This window comes from Myxocyprinus asiaticus, chromosome 3 (assembly GCF_019703515.2).
Source record: "Myxocyprinus asiaticus isolate MX2 ecotype Aquarium Trade chromosome 3, UBuf_Myxa_2, whole genome shotgun sequence".
NCBI lineage: Eukaryota > Metazoa > Chordata > Actinopteri > Cypriniformes > Catostomidae > Myxocyprinus > Myxocyprinus asiaticus.
Window position 1 is genome coordinate 37,371,211 of NC_059346.1, and position 21,017 is coordinate 37,392,227.

The 21,017-nt window shown below is 37.5% G+C and overlaps 2 protein-coding genes across 3 annotated transcripts in view; one reads left to right on the top strand and one right to left on the bottom strand.

Annotated features, from left to right (window-relative positions):
• The window catches only part of LOC127420106 (uncharacterized), a 59,656-nt gene that overhangs the window by 22,064 nt on the left and 16,575 nt on the right, over window positions 1-21,017 (bottom strand). The window lies entirely within an intron of this gene.
• rhobtb4 (Rho related BTB domain containing 4) overlaps window positions 12,025-21,017 on the top strand; it is an 85,637-nt gene continuing 76,644 nt past the window's right edge. The window contains exons 1-2 of one of the 2 annotated variants that reach the window (XM_051662051.1): window positions 12,025-12,143; window positions 12,503-12,822. The gene's annotated coding sequence lies outside the window, so the exon portion shown is untranslated. Of the gene's footprint in view, window positions 12,144-12,212; window positions 12,823-21,017 lie in introns of those variants that run through there. The other variant, XM_051662061.1, reaches the window with a different exon arrangement.

Below are 21,017 nucleotides of genomic sequence, written 5' to 3' on the forward strand. Positions count from 1 at the left end.
TATTTGGTTCTATACAGCTGTGAGTCAGCCCTCTCAATCACGAAACACACCAACTCAGGGGCCGTTTACACGACAACGTTGTCAATTAAAAGCTGAAAACTTTTTATGCGTTTTGGTTGTTCAGTTACACGACAACGGCGTTTTGGGGCCTGAAAATTAAAACTTTTGAAAACGGGTTTCAAAGTGCACGTTTTTGAAAACGATGCCGTTATCGTCTCCGTGTAAACATACAAAAACAGGAATTTGTGAAAAGGATGACGTCATGCGCACGTGTATTACGTGTTATATAAATAATGATGGATTGATAGGCATCAATTTGAGATGTATAATTATCAATATGAATACTGGTGTCTGTGCAAATAACAATAATCAACAATTTATTCATTTGGAGTGTTTTGTACAGGTGCATCTCAATAAATTAGAATGTCGTGGAAAAGTTAATTTATTTCAGTAATTCAACTCAAATTGTGAAACTCGTGTATTAAATAAATTCAATGCACACAGACCGAAGTAGTTTAAGTCTTTGGTTCTTTTAATTGTGATGATTTTGGCTCACATTTAACAAAAACCCACCAATTCACTATCTCAACAAATTAGAATATGGTGACATGCCAATCAGCTAATCAACTCAAAACACCTGCAAAGGTTTCCTGAGCCTTCAAAATGGTCTCTCAGTTTGGTTCACTAGGCTGCACAATCATGGGGAAGACTGCTGATCTGACAGTTGTCCAGAAGACAATCATTGACACCCTTCACAAGGAGGGTAAGCCACAAACATTCATTGCCAAAGAAGCTGGCTGTTCACAGAGTGCTGTATCCAAGCATGTTAACAGAAAGTTGAGTGGAAGGAAAAAGTGTGGAAGAAAAAGATGCACAACCAACCGAGAGAACCGCAGCCTTATGAGAATTGTCAAGCAAAATCGATTCAAGAATTTGGGTGAACTTCACAAGGAATGGACTGAGGCTGGGGTCAAGGCATCAAGAGCCACCACACACAGACGTGTCAAGGAATTTGGCTACAGTTGTCGTATTCCTCTTGTTAAGCCACTCCTGAACCACAGACAACGTCAGAGGCGTCTTACCTGGGCTAAGGAGAAGAAGAACTGGACTGTTGCCCAGTGGTCCAAAGTCCTCTTTTCAGATGAGAGCAAGTTTTGTATTTCATTTGGAAACCAAGGTCCTAGAGTCTGGAGGAAGGGTGGAGAAGCTCATAGCCCAAGTTGCTTGAAGTCCAGTGTTAAATTTCCACAGTCTGTGATGATTTGGGGTGCAATGTCATCTGCTGGTGTTGGTCCATTGTGGTTTTTGAAAACCAAAGTCACTGCACCCATTTACCAAGACATTTTGGAGCACTTCATGCTTCCTTCTGCTGACCAGCTTTTTAAAGATGCTGATTTCATTTTCCAGCAGGATTTGGCACCTGCCCACACTGCCAAAAGCACCAAAAGTTGGTTAAATGACCATGGTGTTGGTGTGCTTGACTGGCCAGCAAACTCACCAGACCTGAACCCCATAGAGAATCTATGGGGTATTGTCAAGAGGAAAATGAGAAACAAGAGACCAAAAAATGCAGATGAGCTGAAGGCCACTGTCAAAGAAACCTGGGTTTCCATACCACCTCGGCAGTGCCACAAACTGATCACCTCCATGCCACGCCGAATTGAGGCAGTAATTAAAGCAAAAGGAGCCCCTACCAAGTATTGAGTACATATACAGTAAATGAACATACTTTCCAGAAGGCCAACAATTCACTAAAAATGTTTTTTTTTTTTTTATTGGTCTTATGATGTATTCTAATTTGTTGAGATAGTGAATTGGTGGGTTTTTGTTAAATGTGAGCAAAATCATCACAATTAAAAGAACCAAAGACTTAAACTACTTCAGTCTGTGTGCATTGAATTTATTTAATACACGAGTTTCACAATTTGAGTTGAATTACTGAAATAAATTAACTTTTCCACGACATTCTAATTTATTGAGATGCACCTGTATGGAGTGTGAACATTGTACAGTAGGCAGGGAACCTGCAATTTGAAAATCTTGAAATTAATGTATTGATTCAGATGGGAAAAATGTATTTGAATTTTAAATGTTATTTATTTATTTACTTAATTATATCTGATGTACCTTTACCCTGAAATTCATTCACCCACCGCTTATGTATATAGCCCATAGACAGAGATGTGATGCCATGTACAGTATTCAATGATATGATTAGAATATGAAAACATGAGGCAGTGAAAATGCATGTTAGATCCAGTGTACACAAGACCTCTCTCTCCGTCAGAAGATATCCATATATCAGAGTTCTGTCTGATATCCAAAAACAAGTCAACATCAACAGCAGTCTGAGTCAGCAGGGGGAATACAGAAGAAGGCAGGAGACGAAGTGATAGTAAAAATGAGCATAATTTATTGAATAATCTTGACAGTTTAGTCTATAGGCATGCGCGCGAGTACTTCAAAACAACGTGCGAGACATTCAAAACTACAAAAGTGGACTACAGGACTGTGTTTGTGCTGCTCAAGATTTTGAGTTTATTGACGCTTCTCCAGCAAAATAATTGTAGTAATAAAGTAACCTCATCGTCCATCGAGACAAAATTGTTCGATGCTTTCGCCATCTTCATTATTTGTATTCACCGCTCTGTGGAAGAATGCTTATGTGCGCAGGCGCGTAGTGTTTCTTTACAAAGTGACATCGCCAACTACTGGCCCATGCATAATACAGCGTTTTTAATCGTTTTCGCGGATCCGTGTGAACGGGGATCGTTTTGACAAAGATGTCGTCTGTACGCGAAACTTTTCAAAAACGCAAAGGAAAAACTTTTCTGTTTTTAGTACATTGTTGTGGTGTAAACGTACCCTCGGTTTGTTATTCTTTTGCCAATGATTACCTACACATAAATCTAGCTCCTGCACTGGCTATTGTGTGCAAATTCACAGTATTTGCCAGACTAATATTTTTTTACTTAAAGTTGATCAAAAAATATTTGTTGGTTAAGAGTATAAGTCATGTTTATTTTTCAGCCAGATCTTATGTAGGAATTTATGGCCAAACCTTAAAAATTTATAATTCAATATACCCTGTGCCTATTTTAATATGAATAAATGCACAGTATTAAAGGTTTTTTAAGTAACATGTTACTTGCAATGAAAGTGCTAGCTAAGATGAATACTGGAAAAAATGTTGGCCCCCGCAAAGTTTTCATCTGGATAATCTGGCCCCCGCAAGAGAGTAGTTGAAGAGCCCTGCCCTAAACCCTAACCCTACCGCTAAACCTGCCCTTACCTCAACCTCAGTAGCAGCAAATGTGAATCTTGTGAGAATTTTGCAGAACAAGATGTAGTTACACAAATAAATACATTGTATTGTATGTATTTTAATGTTAGTACCAGTGCTGGGTAGTAACAGATTACAAGTAATCTGGAATACATAATCAGATTACAGAAATCAAGATTAAATTACATTTTAAAATACTCGGAACTACAGTTACTTTTTTATAGATTAAATGATTGCATATTAACAAGGCAACGGGATATATTGTAAGTAATTTATTGATCATTTTCATATCAATATCTACATATTCTTACCCCAAAGCACAATAGTCTCACAGATTTCGAGCATGTGCTCCTTTTACGTTGCAACAGTAAGATACGCACCTCAGCTAAGGAATAGGTGATGGACTATTACTAAGTAGTAAGGGTTAAATGTAAGTGTGTCAGAGTTTTGAGCTGTTAGCTTTGACCTAGCAATGTCACTGCTATTGATTTCAGGTTCATTACTGATTGTTCATGTAATTTTTCTATTGTTTTATGCACTTAAAATGAATTAGATATGTTTTTGTATTATTATTATTTATTTCTACCTCACCAATGGTGTGCAGCTCACACATTGAACTTAATTGCTTCAAAGGATCTAGTGAATGTCATCTCTAAGGGTCCTGCCCGCAGGGTACACAATAGTTCAACTGCAAAATGTGCAGCAATATAGAACAAAGCCCATCGCTTTTACTGTTGCTGCTGATGCAGTGGTGTCCACTGCATGAAACTTGACATAAAACTTGACACAATTGTTCCTTGTGTGACTCGGTGGAACTCTGCTGTTTTAAAATATTCTGCTCTTTTAGAATATTCTTGTTTCACCTTTCACCTCAGCTTTGGAATAGGCGATGGACTATCAGTAACAGTAAGGGTTAACAGTATTTCAGTGTTTTCAGATTAAAGCTTTGACCTAGGCAACGTTGTTGCTGTTGATTTTATGGTCATTAATTTTTGTTCATTTTATGAACGTTTTATGTTCATTAATGTTCATATTCGTAATGCTGCTATTGTTTTATGCACTTAAAATGAACTTGCTGTCTCAGTGTTTTGAATTCTAAACTTTGGCCATGCACTGTCATTGCTGTTAGATTTAATGTTTATTTCATTCATGTAATGTTTAATGCACTTTTTTAAAATGTCACAAGGAGCTCTTTTTTGAGACTCTTTTTGTTAGTAATAAAGAATGGAGTACATTTTCTTCCTCTTTATCCTACTCAAATGCATGTGACATAAAATAAAACAGAATTAGGTTGAAAGTAATCAAGAAGTAATCAGATTAGATTTACCCAAAAATGTAATATAAGAAGACTGTTACTGATTGCATTTTTTGTCACATTATTTTATTCACAAGTAATCTGCCCAGCATTGGTTAGTACATAGCAATTAAAGACACCTATCTAATATGAAGTGTGGCCAATAAGATTTAAAAACACACTATATTATATAACTGAGGTGTAAATAGTGAAAAGACAGCAGCAATTAACTTAATATTTAGTTAAAAGTGACTTGAATGAATCGAGGAATCATTTATTTTATTTGAACTAGTTCATTTACATGAACCGTCCGAACAAACCAATTTATTCAAATTGACTTACCATTGCTACATATAAGTGAATTGGTGAATCGTTTTTAACCAATTAATAGATAATAAACTATTCACTGAAACCAGTTAATAAACTTAACGAACAAACTGATTCACTTGAATGATTTGGACTTCCCAATGCTACCAGGATGTAAGTGGGGGGTTTTTTCAGCAAGGCTGTGCGTCAAAAAGTTAAATATGAAAATACACGTTTCGTTGTATATTTGTTACAGAAATGCCTCGATCCCCAATAACAAAAGTGAAAGTCTGTCTATGACTTTTAGATTTTAGCACATTCCTAAAAACCCACTTATGTCAATATTCCATTGATTAAGATTGTTTTGGACGAACCTAAAATATCTCAGCTAGTGACAACAGCATCCAATATGATGTAGTACCCTCTGGTTATCTCAAAGCCCCATTAAAGAGGTTAATGTGTATAAAGATCAACCGTACTTATTGCCATTATGGTGAATTTGCACCTCAGTTATCAGAAGAGGTGGAAGTCTCGTGCAAGGTGTAATGAAACGACATAGCAGGGTAGGGCACAAGGGTGTGAGTTTGGCAGACAGTGGCAGACAGGCAGCCCAAAGGCTTGGCATCAGGAGAAAGGCGTTAGGGATTAACACGTTAGCAGGTGCAGCATACTTCTGAAGATGACGTGAATACATATGAGTTATGTGTATGTGTGTCTAGGCTCTACAGTCTTTAGATAGACACTTCCTGATTATGTCAACTAATAATATTTGTAGAGCAGCAAGGTCTTACCATGGAGTTCCTGGTAAGTTCTTCACAGCGTGTTCAGGCCTGGTTTCATATATCAAGTTTAAAGTCAATATGTTTTCATCTGTATCAGATGGGAAACTGGTGACTTCATGGCGTACACAGATATTCACTTAAGATTTTGATCTAGAGCAGTTATATCTATTCATCCATAACAGACTTAAAAGCCACGAGGTAAACATTAGGTTTTGTTGACATTTCTGAATTTTTCCAGAAACCAGTCTTACAAACTGCTAATATTAGTTGAAACCGGAACATGACTTCGACATAATGTAGCAGTGTAAACAATGTTTTCTTGTCTCGATTGTGAGTGCAGAGATGTTTGTTATTTTTTTCTGATCTGTGTGCTTGTTCAAATACTTAATCACTGTCTAAAAATAACATACAGTCCTACAGATTTTGCCTCGAAGGATGTTGTGTAGAATTGGCCAACTTTTTAAAAATTCAAGACAATATCAGCAAAGAGGTACAGGCCACATCAGAGACATATCAATTACATAATATGTAATTACCATGAGCAAACAAGGGAGTACTCTGGAGGTTATTTTCTTCTGTACTGGGTGTGTGTGTGTCTATGTGTACTTATGAATGTGTGTGTGTTTGTATGCCCCAGCTGTGCTGTCACTCAAGGAAATCAACTAGTAACCCAAACTGGCCTTTGCCCTCTGAGAGGATCTAAATTTGCGGTGCTGAGCAGATATTTGACCTAGTCGTAACTACACTCTAAAACACAAACCTGACCCCAATCATTGCAGCCCCTCCTAAAACACCCAAGGTTCTAGGCCTAAACCTTTATATACTTTATATACCAATATATTTCTCTCTTTTTCTATCCAGTTTACAACACAAATTTACACTAACTTAACCAAATACAAACAACCTCACCACTGCTACACATAAAGTCAGATTTTAACTTTAACTTTCAGACTCTGTGTTCCCTATTACAGATACACAAGCCTACTTGCCACCACACAGTCACAAGATCCTAGAAGCAGTGCCATCGGAATGCCCTGTAAATAGAACACCTATACAGGGAATTCTCCTCTTGACCGGGTTTATACAGGAGACTGGGTTGATGGACCCATGTGGCCTCCAGATGGGCATGCAGGTCTGGGCAGTGTGATCAACGGTGAACAAATACTGAAATATAAATGAAGCAGAAAGACAAATATGACAGGCTGTTCATTTCATCTTTCCATAGAGTTAATAAGGACCATCACTAATTGAAAGTGATCAACTGAAGTGTAAGGATCACAATTTAGCCTTTGACAATAATATGTAGGAGGTAGGCTTTAATGGTACACTGTGATCATATTTTACTCTCTGGAATGTACACAGGTATATTGCTGGTTACCTTACAAGCAGTAGATTCTACTATCATGGAACTCCAGTTAGTATCTACACATTAGTCATAAAAACGCAAACGCAGTCATATTTGGTCAAAATTTAGTTTAGCGAGAAATTGGGTCTCATAGACTATGATCTGCGCTGTGACAGACGATCAATCGTTTGGGTTCAGAAGAACTTTATTTGTCGACTGGAGTTGTGTGGATTATTTTGATGCACCTTAAATATGCATTTTGGACCGTCAAAAAATAGAGGACATTCACTTGCATTGTTTAAAGGAGGAGGCCTGAAATGAAATCCTAAATGTCTTAAATTCTGTTTTGATGAAGAAAGAAACTCAAATACACCGTAGATGGCCTGAGGGTGAGCAAATTTTCATTTTTGGGTGAACTATTCCTTTAACTTTGCTCAGATTCTGAGAAAACAAAGTGTGAAAATTGCATTTTAATTTTGCAGGGCAATTTTGTTGGATGCCCTCTACTTCCATAATTAAAAACATAATGCTTTGTTTAGCTACTGTAAAACTGCTTAAAGCTGATTAAATTGTTTCGGTTAAAATTCCAGCTTAATATGCAGAGTGAACCATACAGTATGTAGGCAGTTGTAGGTATGTACTGAATGTAGGCTGATTTCACCTAAAAGTGTAACACTGTGGCGCTATCAAAACATCCCTTTGTTTGTTTGAGCAGCCTGTCCAGTCGGACACAGCAATAATGGTTCGACCAATGGTGTGAGTTTGGGGTGGGATTATCTGTTTGTACAACCAATGGAAAAATCTGTTTGAATACAGTGATTATATTTGCAATTCTGTTTTAAAAATTAGGCTACAATCTTCAGCTTTAAATTAAATATTGCCTGGATCTACACTGTTTCATATACCTCAAAATATGTTTCAAATTTCTCGTTATAAATGCTAAGCAAATTGCTACCTGTGCGCACACATTTTGAAGAAAAAACTTTGAGAAAACTCTTGCTCAGAGACTAGTATAAGAGTTTTTTTCATCTGAGCCATATGAATGATAATCCAGTGAAAGACACCTGCTGGTCTGGACTCTTCTGACCCTGAAATGACAGAGGCTGGCTATCACCTGTCATGGAGGTTAGGTTAAATAGACATGTAACGTTAATAATCTTGAGTGGGCATGAAACGAAGATGTAAGGGCAGCGTTAGCTCGTCCCTGTTTCCATGGCGACCCCAAAGTGCTGGTCGGAGGTGTGACGCTGCTAGGAGTGTGGCATGTGCCAAAGCCTACTGCCTATTTCTCGTTCTCTAAGCTTCTATTCATAGCACTCTGTGGTAAGCCAGGCTCAGGATGGGCATGTGGTGGGTACAGTTGGGCTTTGCAGCCCAACCCAGATCAGACCATACCATGCTGATTTTTAGTGGAACATAGGGAAGAAAGCGATGGGGGCTGGCAGAGCGCAGGTGTGTCGATGGGCTGACTGCAAAACTTAAATTCTCAGTAGTTTAGTTCAAGTCTGATTAACAACTGTTCTCCATTGATAGTGAGCTTTTGTGACAGTTTTCCCCACATAAGAACTTTTAGCCTCAATTTGGAATAGCAGTATTCTAGTAGTCACAAATAAATGTTATTTTTAATTTGACTGAGCTCTATGTTTATTGGAGAAAGGTTTACCATCCGTGCCCACAGTTCAGTCCATACATCAACATCATGTTGATTCTGATCAACTAGACGTATTTCTCTGTAACTCAAGATTTTCAACACCCATCCAAGTGGCTTTATCAGTTGGGGACAACACCACCTTTTCATCCTTACCTCAGCAGTTTAACCTCAAATCAAAACCGTGATCTCCATATCTATAGCTATGTTTCCATGCAAGTTGCAAATTAAATTTAAGCAAAAAATCTGATTATTACAACAGCAAAAAATTCGAATAAAGGAGCATTTCCACCCCAGATGTCTAAAGGGATAGTTTACCCAAAAATGAAAATTCTCGCATCATTTAATCACCCTCATGCCATCCCAGATGTGTATGACTTTCTTTCTTCTGCAGAACACAAACAAAGATTTTTAGAAGAATATTTCAGCTCTGTAGGTCTTTACAATGCAAGTGAATGGGTAACAAAACTTTAAAGGTCCGAAAGCACATAAAGGCAGCATAAAAGTAATCCATACGACTCCAGTGGTTTAATCCATGTGGGTGAGAAACAAATCAATATTTAAATCCTTTTTTATTATCAATCTCCACTTTCACCTTCATCTTTTGTTTATGGCAATTCACATTCTTTGTGCATGTCACCACCTACTGGGCAGAGAGGAGAATTTATAGCAAAAAAGGACTTAAATATTGATTTGTTTCTCACCTATACCTATAATATCGCTTCTGAAGATATCAATTTAACCACTGGAGTTATATGGATTACTTTTATGCTGCATTTAGCTTCAGATATTTGTTTGTGTCCAGCAGAAGAAAGAAGAGGGTAAGTAAATGATGAGAGAATTTTCATTTTTGGGTGAACTATCCCTTTAAAAGGACTACAGTGCATTTGATTGGACCTAAAAGTGATCTCACACAGCGAGGAGAGCTCAACTTGCCTGGCACTGGACAGTTTTTTCAGGCAGAGGGGTTAGGCCAGGGGACAGAATCTATGTAAATAACAGCTTTTGTGGGTAATTGTTCAAGCTCAGTTGGCACCTCTGTAATGGGCTTCTGTAAAGTGGATCAGTGAGTAGAACGGCACGGCTCTATGCCATAAAAAACAAGTCATTGTGGGCTCTGCCTGTTCAGTGCCAGGGGCACAGAGAGTTGCTGAGAGAAATTGATCTGGCCGGGCTTAACCCCTAAACTTTCATGTGTCTATGGCTTTGGCCAGGATTGGCTTTGTTAAAATCAGCCTACACAAGGTCTTTCTGACCCAATGATCAGCACTTTACCCCCCTGGGAGGAGGGAGAGAGGCAATAGACTGCACTGAAGCCACCTTTTTTTCCCTATTGTGCCCACGGGTACATCAATAGTGTTGGTTAAGTCTGAGCAAAAAATAATAATAATAATAATAATAATAATAATAATATATATATATATATATATATATATATATATATATATATATATATATATATATATATATATATACCCAGTTAGGGTTGGGTGGTAAAGGGGGAATAAGCAACTTGTTGTACTGTAGACTGTCTACACACAAAAAACTACACTACAAAGCATTTGATCAATTTCAAAACCAACAAATTTAACTTGATAGGTAAAAGTCGTCAAGACATTTAGGTGGATGGATGGATGGATGGGTAGATGGGTGGGTGGGTACTTGGATCGATGGATCGATGGCTCGATGGATGCATGGATGGGTGGGTAAGTGTATGGGTGGATGGATGGATGTGTGGATGTATTTGTGGTTGGCTGGATGGAAGGATAGACCGACAGGCAGGCAGGCAGGCAGACAGGCAGGCAGACAGGCAGGCAGACAGGCAGGCAGACAGGCAGACAGACAGGCAGACAGACAGGCAGACAGACAGATAGATAGATAGATAGATAGAAGTAAAAATCAAATAGAATCAAATACAGACTGGCAATTATCAAATAACCTTCCTAATTATTAATACATCTTCAGTTGAAAAGCCTGATATCTTTCCTCCATACTGTTCAACTGTTATTCAGGCTCAACAAAACCAATGTGCATAAAATTATTCAGAATAACTCAGAGGATGTTACTTAAGAGGATAAAGGAATATCAGGTCACTTCTCAGAAAGTTCTAAGATCAATGGACAGTAAACAGCATCACCTAATTATGCTCATTCATTATGGAATAGTGTACTGTATTGCAAATACATGGTAAATTCTTGCTTTGTCAGTGACATGCCATAGAATCCTTTGTTAGATTTTAGAAAAGGAAATCTTAACATTCTTTGTAACTTTCTGACAAAACAAATTGATTTATGTATGCAAATTATTTGGTCTCAAAAGAAACAATAAAAGGATCCTAATTAAATACAAATTAAAGGATTCTGGCATTATCTTTTATTTTATCTACAGTTTTATGATAAGAACTCTCTGCCCATGTCAAATGAAACCTATAAGTTTTCAAGATTAATTTTTAATATTAAATGGCACAGTTTAACATTTTAGCAACTTTGATGAGCATGCATTAACTAAAAAAGGCTTTTATTTAGGTTTAAGTTTTACTTAAGGCTGGATTCTGTCTCAAATTACATGGGGGAGTCTCTGTTCTCTGCAATTATCTGAAATTCTAGAATGTTCTAGGATAACAAACCCAGCTGAACATGCCCCAGATGTGTTTGTAATGAGATGAAGCTGCATGCGTTTCACTGGGTGTAGGCCATATATGTGCATTGCTGATCAATTTCCCAATAAGCTTGCACTAAAGCAGGTAGTGTAATCCTGACATATTTTCTGTAACTGCATGATTTGTTGCACATTGCAATGCTTTCTGTGCTACATTTGTCAAGTTAAACCAACAGCAGGCCTATCTTTCAATATTCAAGAAGTAAATAACCATTAGTCAATTTATTATCTAAAATAATTCTCAGCTTTTTAATTAAATTCTTTGCAATATTTTGTGTTTATCTTCTTTTTTATATTTTGATGAAAACAATTATGATATTTACATTGCAAATATTTACATTTCTTTTATTTATTTTGTTCTGGCACTGTAAACATTAACTGTCACGCGTGTTAACCACTGACTGTAAAGGTTCAAGAAAACAATTGGTGACAAATTCACTGTCAACACGCATCGGTGCATTATTATCTGCATTTTTTTAGTATTATCAAACTCATGATAAAGCCAGATTTAACTAGTAATATATTTGTTTTGAACACAACAATGTCCAACCCTTTTCCATCGCTCTCCGTTAGTCTTTGAGCGGCGAACTAACACACGTCGCTGTCCACGCGCTTTATCGCGAGCTGAAGAAGAGCTGCGCTCCAGTTTATGAATGGATGGGAGTGGCGCTGGAGTGTGAGTGTCTCTGTCGTCACGTTGTTAATAGGCGCTGGCGTTTGTCAGTGAACTTGACAGGACAGCGATTGGACTCCGCGACAGCACAAGACAACAGCCAGAGCTAGATTGAGTCGGGCATCTGGGACAAAAGGCGACTGCAGGAGATACGGTGAGCACGCGGCGCTGTGTGACAGGGGCAGTTCACATAGAGGGGTGGGTGGATGGTTATAGGGGAGACAAAGGAATCGCAGGAATTTAGTTTTTAGACACGTTTACGGACTGAATAACAAAAAGTTACATAAAAAGTTACATTCCATATTATATTACGCTGATTGTCCAAAACTATTTAAACACAGAGTTTAGGATCAGCGTGTTTATTTTTTTTTTTACCGTCAAAGCAGCAAACAGATTCTTTGTTTGGTCGTTTTTGTTCTTGCAATATTCTTTGCCAAATCTGGATGTCTTGAAGTGCATTCCTACAATGTTGTGTGAGAGTCGAGAGATAATTTTGACATCCTCTTTTCAAAGGCGTGACAGAATCAAAAGGACGAGACAGACAACTCGCATCAGCACCACTATATCCAGTTCCTCTGAAGATTTGGGCGAGACAGACTCGTTTCGGCTGTTTGGAAGAGGTTCCGAACCGACGCCCAGCGATTCCCCCACCGTCACGGGATCTCAGAAATTTTGGTCTGTGTTTCCAGAGTCTTGGGCTATCCAAACTTAATGACCAACGCCAGTACATTTATCCTTACGGAAGAAGGATTTTTAAATAAAAGACAGTGAGCACTTTACTGACGCGCGTGTTGTGCACCCCGAAAGATTCCCACGGCGAAATCACACTAAAGGTAAGTGTTTTTAAAAGAATACTTTTTTTTTTTTTTTAAATATATTATTTTATTTTATTTTTTGTAGCATAGTTTGAATTTCTTGTCTGCTGTATTTCGGTTTGGGTGGGTTTAGCCCACATGTGCATCATATTGTATAAACGAGAGGGTTTTTTTTTTTTCAGTTTTTAAAACTTAACTTCTTTGGCGTGTGCTAAAATAAAAGCTGATGTCATTATGAACTTTTATTTCTTCCCTTGTGAAGTAATAGAAGTGTGCTGTGCGCGAGGAGCTGAATGCAATGTAACAGCCTATTTCTGTGACACCACTAAAGTTCACCTTAGTGGTCCGTGGCAGATAAGTTCGACCGTGTCTTCACACTATGTGAACTGTAACATTCACACTTCGTCGATTTCTTTAAGAGTTTACTGTCCGCGTGAAAACGACTCAAACCCCCTGACTCTGAACTGCCCACCTAGACAGCATTTATAGGCGCTTGCAGTCGGCTATTTTTTGGGCAAAGAGCTTGTTATGCGCAAAATGATGGACAAAAATATTGCACGCGCTTATGATACCCACAAATGCTGTCTAGATAGGCAGCTTAATCGGTTTTGTCATCCAGCCAGTGTTTGTTTTGAAAACTATATAATCAAGTGTCTGTGAGTCACTCATGTAATCTGGAATTACATTACATGGTATTACTAGAGGAACACGTACGACACGTTTACAACTAGAGAAATCTCGGTCCTTCTCTGCCAAACGAATTAAAATAGCTTCCACACACATTAACTGAATTTTGGGTTTCACAGCTGCGTAAACACTGACTGTCAGGTCAAAGTCCACACCTCACCCTCACTGTTGTATTCTCTAATAATGAATCAGAATATCTTGATACAATAATAATTGCATGGTAATTACTAATTAGTTAGTATGGGAGACACCCATAATCTGTATATTTAAATTTTTTAAATTATGATAAACATTAATTAAAATGGTTTGAAACCAATTATAGAAGGAAATAATTTAATGAGTTATACAGGTAGATCATAGATAAAAATAAATAAATAAATAAATATATATATAATTTTTTAATTTTTAATTTAATTTTTTTAAATTAATTTTTATTTAAGTTCATAGGGATTTCTAGGATTTGAAAACTTCAGTGGCTATGTATGAGTATACAGTATGAGAAAACACTCCAAATGGTTCAGTTCGTGCCAGAGGCGTCCAAATCATTCAGAGTGAATCGCGAATTTAGATGATTTCGCCAACCTGTTTGAGCAATTAAAGAGCACCTATTATGGTTTTTCAAATATTACCTTTCATGTAGTGTGTTATATAGCTGTTTGTGAATGTAAAAAAGTCTGCAAAGTTTCAAAAATCAAAGTGCATGACAAATGGAGATATTGACTCCCAAAAGAAAGAACCGATTCTGAACACCTGAAACGAGCCGTTATTCCAGACTTACTTCCTGTACTAACCTACCTAATTTGGTAACAGAAAACCTGCCACTGGTCTTCATTGGCTGCTCACGATCAGCTTTGACCCGCCCTCAAACACTACACTAAGCGGTAGACCAATCACAACAGACTGGGACATCTGACCAATCAGAGCAGAGTAGGCTCTCTGAAAGGAGGAGTTTAGAATGAATCCTTTAGAAAGGATCATTGAATGAGTCGTTTTTGACACTGGGAAAAAAAGTTAATGCTGCAATTTAAATTATGAGCAAATTAAAGTGTTTTTTGACCTTGGATGCATGTAAATCTATTGTATGAGACATTTAAAACAAAATTAGGCACGTTTAAAAACCATAATAGGTGCTCTTTATTTGAAAAGATCCGATTTAAAAGAGTGATTCATTTGCAAATTGCAAATCTGCCGTTCTGATTATAAACAGACGACTGAAAATTCTTTTTAAAAGATTTTAACCAATCAACAGTCCGTCTTTATGAAATTACGATTTACGGAGTAACAATAACCAACTTTTACTCAGTAACTCCCATTTCAGTTCAACTCAAATAACTTCTGAACAAAAAGCATCCTGGGTTAGACTAAAATCATTCAGGGCTTGATCGGGGCAATGTTTCACCTTGGCGACACCCCTGAATGAGTTGACATGTCTGTATGAACTCTTTTAATGGGACTTGGTATGACAAATGTTTAAACTCATAAATTTATATCTGTAGATTTGAGGCTGATCATATTGTTTGGACAACACAAACCTGACATACTGTGAAAATAAAAGGTCTTGAGAACTGAAAATCAGTGAATAAATTAGCTACTGGCTTTGTCTGCGAAACTAGACAATTGCATGTTTTTTCCACCCATTTGTAATCTTCTATGGAACTAAAACCCACTGTTGCCTGGGTGAGGCACACTGTGAAACATGTTGCCGCCCTCTCACTCTCTCTGTCTCTCTCTGTCATTCTCTCCCTCTTTCTTGCTCTCTCTTTCTTTCTTCCTATTCCAACTCCAAAAGATTGTTGTTGGTGACTTGAGCTTTCCAGCATGCTTTCACTCCAAACATTCCAGGCCTCTCAAGCACCAAGGAGCTGACCAGCTCCACACAGCTGGGAGCCATATAAGACCCTGGGCCAGTGTATTGAGCAACATCTTTAACTTGGTCTTGTACTCCCTATGGCCTGACACAAGAAGGGGGGAGGGGGGTTCTGCATTCCACTTTCTCTACAGGGGCAAAGCGCCATCCAGATTTCAGTTCCCAGTAGGAAAACATAGAGAGGTAGATATTCAAGTGCACAGACACAGGGACATGCCATAACACATGACATAATGACTAAAGTATGTACATAGCACATATTTAGTATCTGCAAGGGCAAATTCTGCATGCCGAATGCACATATGCCATTACACAGACAAATGCTGTTCATTCTTGGTAACTGTCAGCAACTGACCTCTGCATATGCGCATGCACACACACACACACACACACACACACACACACACACACACACACACACACACACACACACACACACACACATTCATGCATATACAAACATGGGGAAAAACAAACATGTGTCTTTTCCCCAAAGCACATAATGTGCAGTTTAGAGAGACGGTCATTGTACAGTGTTCTGTCTCCCTCTGTGTTTTTGGCTCTCACAGTTGTTTTTGAAAGGGGAGAGTCTGTGTGCAAAGAAAGTTGAGGCCAGGACAGCAGGCCGATAGTGAAAGAAAAGAGACAAGAGAGGGAAGGGAGGGAGGAAAAAGAAGAGCGTAGAACCTCATGAAGACTCACAAGGGGTTGTGGAGAGGAGACTCTCAGCTGAATAAGGCACAGCTGCAAACAAAAAGACAAAACGGGACAGAAAGGGAGAGCACTAGAATGAGACAAAACAACTCCCTTTATATCTCATTGTTATAAGATGAGAGTAAAGGGAGATGGAGAAATATTAGAAAAACCAAAAGTATTAATACAGTGAGAGAAAGAGGTTGAAATAGAGGAAACTCCAGCACTGATCATTATCTGTTATTGAGTAACTTTGCTGTCTGAAACTCCTTCTCTCCCGTTTTCCTTTTATTTGATCACTCTTTTCAATATAGTCTCTCGACAACTCGTAATAATTTGTATGAGATAGCAAAATCATAAGATATTGTACGACTTGGCTTGTATGGAAATGTATGACTTTTATTCCCATAGACACCAACCTATCAACAAATCGAATTTCAAACTGATTCAATTCAGGCCACCAATTTTAGCTAGACTCCTATCCATCACTTTATTTGAAGAGAGTAAACGTCAGTGAACACATTTGGCTGCTTATTACATATTTATTTATGCAATATAAATAACTGATGTATGTACAGACTGATCTCACAATGAAATCGGAAACAGTAAGTTGACTTTTCTTTAGTTAAAGTCTGGTCTGTGCTTACCAAAATCCGAAACACTGCCCCAAGTGGCCAAAGCGATACGTTTTGTTGGGTGTAGGGGCATGTGTGAGTTCCATTTTCTGAGTGAAATGTCCACGGAGGGGCACCAAAAGCGAGTTGTTGAGCGAGTTGTTTTCAGCTGTACAGGATTTAATACAGTGAAGAGGAATGCATATCTTAAAATCTGAAATCCCAAACCCTAAACCTAACCATATGCACATTCATTACATACTGTACCTGGAGGCATGTCTGAGATCAAATTGTAATTTCCTCTAAACCTCATGAAATTAGATTTTTTTTTTTTTACTTCACGGTCTCTCTAATCTCAGTATATTGCTCAACAGTAGGAACCATTAATAAGCTGTTAGAATAGACACACACAGTGCATGAGTGACAATGCTAAAAGACGTGAGAACAAGGAGATGTTATGCTGGAATCACTCAGTGATAAGGTCCACTGCTCTCCCCCATCTCCTCCTCCTTGTCCTAGTCTAGATTCCCTCCTCTCATACTCTCTGTCAGTCTGTTCATGTGTGTATGCTTCGAGATCCTTGAAAACGGCAGATAGGGTTACACATTGCACAATATTGTACAGTATTGTGCAATTGTACAGTATTGACACACTTTTGGGGAGCATGAACCTAGTCACCCAAGACTGCTCGCCACTACAGGAGTCAATGCTTCCTGAAGTTAGATTAAGTTTTTCATCATAAAGTAGTTTTGCAGCATAAAAGAGTAACTTGGTTGTAATGATGAAAATTGGGTTAGTGGGGTACTTCTACACACTCTTTTCCTTTTTGTGACTATATTTACTGTTTGTTTGGTATGCATTGTTTTAAATGATCAAATTATTATTTATTTTATATATTTATTTATTATATATATTATTTTTTGGGCAGTGGTTGATGTACTTCAGGTTTTACAGCTCTGGCATAACATTGGACATTTGTTAATTATGCTTCATGCTTTGCTTTGCTTTTTCACTGGAACAGAGAGCGATGCACTGACATTTCACATTATTATAAATATTTGAAGGAAGACTAGTTTACCTTTTGAAGCACAGTCCTCACAACACAGTCAAAATTAAATCCAGTATACCTATACTGTAGACAGGTTGTAACAGTTGCTAATAACGGTGTATGTATTTCCAAAATTAATTTAGCAACTCAGCACAAGCAATTGTCATTAGTTTAAGTCAATAAAATCCTTCCAGAGTTACCTGCTCTATATGTGCTTTGGACATTTTGGGCCCTTATTTACTGTCCCAAATACAGAGTAATAATTTGCGATTGTGCAATTGTGTGTGCGCTTTGTGGGTGTATTGCAGGTGATTTACTAAAAATAATTGTACAAAAGCCACATTTGCATATAGGCTGGAAACACCCATATTTAGAAGAGGCTTTTGCGTGTGGTAACTGTACAGCAATTGTGCTATTCAGTCATATTAATTTGCACACATATTCATAATTAACTTTCAGGCATGATAAATCATTTTTCAGGAGGTATTGTTATATATTTGCTTTGACATCACTCTTTATTTTGTACTTTCATGAGGGCATTCTCCAAATTACATATTCATTTTGGGGAACCTGCAAAAACGGACAAGACAGGCTATTTTGCTTATCCGAAAGATGCCATCCTCAGTAGACTGAGTTTTTATTTTATTTAAAAAATGTTATGGGTGGTATCAAGTTTACTCATATTTACCTTTCATGACCTGAGTTTTATAAGGTTCTATCTGGCATTTTGGTCCAAATTTATTTACATATACCTACTCAGTGAAAGACACTTCATGACTTTTAGTGGTTGTTTTTTAAAAAGTCAAAAATTATTTACAAAACCGAAAATTAGTTCTAGCCAGAGTGGCAAAACTTTGAAGCCCTGTATCTCAAAACAGGTCTGGAGGCAGATAGATCCTTAATAAAACTAAGGTCATGATTTATTAAATCAGGGCCTTGGACAGCTAGATTAATTTTAGTTGTTTTTTTATCTCCCTTTCCTCTATGATAATTTTAAGGTTCTCTTCCAGTTTAGGCAAAAGACCAATGTACAGTTACGTATTTGCATGTTAAGGAACAGGCCGAGCCTCATAGTAACTTTGCCATATTGACTTATTTCCCTTATGAGGCTTCCGTAGGGTCAGTGCAAAAAAAACAGGAACCAGGTCCAAAAGTAACACATCAGTCAGTGCAGCATATTTATCAAGTTATATCACAGTTGCTTTTGGTTATGGATGCTGTGGGTCAACTGTGGCTTCAGCAAAGGTCTTTTTGTTTTTGATGGGGTGAAATGTCCCTGTTTGCTTGACTGTTTGAATTTACATGTCTTGCATAACTTCCTGTTACAACAGTGCACAACTTTGTGACTCAATTAAAAATTAGTGTTCAATAAGGATTTCTTAGGTAGGTGTGGGATTCATTAAATGAATTAAGAGACCTACTGCATGCAGTTCATGTGTATATATATATATATATATATATATATATATATATATATATATATATATATATATATATATATATATATATATATATATATACTGTATATATGGGCATGTACTGTATGTTTGTGTGTGTCTGTATGTGATACAGTAGGTACTGTAGAGAGAGAGGGAGAGAGAGAGAGAGAGAGAGACAGCGAGTGAAAGAAAGAGAGATTGAGACATGAGGAAATAATTACTCATATTTATCCTCAACAATCAACAATCAACACCAAGTTATCATGACATCTCCATCTTGTTTAGCTGTATTTATTTTGAAGTCTTTATTTCACAGCTACATTAAAGAGATAGTTTATCCAAAATAAATTTTCCGACATTATTTACTCACCCTAATGTTGTTCCATACCTTTATTACTTACGTTTTTGGAATAGAGAAGAATGATCATGTTGCTATTTTCCATATAATGAAAGTGGATTGTGACCATAGACTGTCGAGCTCCAAAAAGACATAAAAGTAGTCCATACGACCTGTGTGATTTATTCCAAGACATACACTGGCGGCCAAAAGTTTGGAATAATGTACAGATTTTGCTCTTATGGAAAGAAATGGGTACTTTTATTAACTTTTACTCAAAGTGGCATTCAACTGATCACAATATATAGTCAGGACATTAATAACGTGAAAAATTACTATTACAATTTGAAAAAAAAAAAAAAAAAAAAAATGTAAACTACTTAAACCACTTCAAAGTGTTCTTATCCAAAAATCCTCCATGTGCAGCAATGACAGATTTGCAGATCCTTGGCATTCCAGCTGTCAGATTGTCCAGATACTCAGGTGACATTTCACCCCACGCTTCCTGTAGCACTTGCCATAGATGTGGCTGTCTTGTCGGGCACTTCTCACGCACCTTACAGTCTAGCTGATCCCACAAAAGCTCAATGGAGTTAAGATCCATAACACTCTTTTCCAGTTATCTGTTGTCCAATGTCTGTGTTTCTTTGCCCACTCTAACCTTTTCTTTTTGTATTTCTGTTTCAAAAGTGGCTTTTCTTTGCAATTCTTCCCATATGGCCTGCACCCCTGAGTCTTCTCTTTACTGTTGTACATGAAACTGGTGTTGAGCGGGTAGAATTCAATGAAACTGTCAGCTGAGGACATGTAAGGCGTCTATTTCTCAAACTAGAGACTCTGATGTACTTATCCTCTTGTTTAGTTGTACATCTGGGCCTTCCACATCTCTTTCTGTCCTTGTTAGAACCAGTTGTCCTTTGTCTTTGAAGACTGTAGTGTACACCTTTGTATGAAATCTTCAGTTTTTTGGCAGTTTCAATCATTGTATAGCCTTCATTCCTCAAAATAATGATTGACTGACGAGTTTCTAGAGAAAGCTGTTTCTTTTTTGCCATTTTTGACCTAATATTGACCTTAAGACATGCCACTCTATTGCATACTGTGGCTACTCAAAAACAAACACAAAGACAATGTTAAGCTTCATTTAAGAAACCAAATAGCTTTCAGCTGTGTTTGATATAATGGCAAATTATTTTCTATTACCAAATTAGCAATTTAGCATGATTACTCAAGGATAAGGTGTTGGAGTGATGGCTGCTGGGAATGAGGCCTGTCTAGATTTGATCAAAAATGACTTTTTTCAAATAGTGATTATGCTGTTACATTAGTAATGTCCTGATTATACTTTGTGATCAGTTGAATGCCACTTTGGTGAATTAAAGTATCAATTTCTTTCTGAAGCAGCAAAATCTGTACATTATTCCAAACTTTTGGCCACCAGTGTATGATGATTTATGTGAGGAAAAGATTGAAATTAAAGTTGCTATTCACTGAAAATCTTGCTTTACAGCTGCATGACACCATTCAC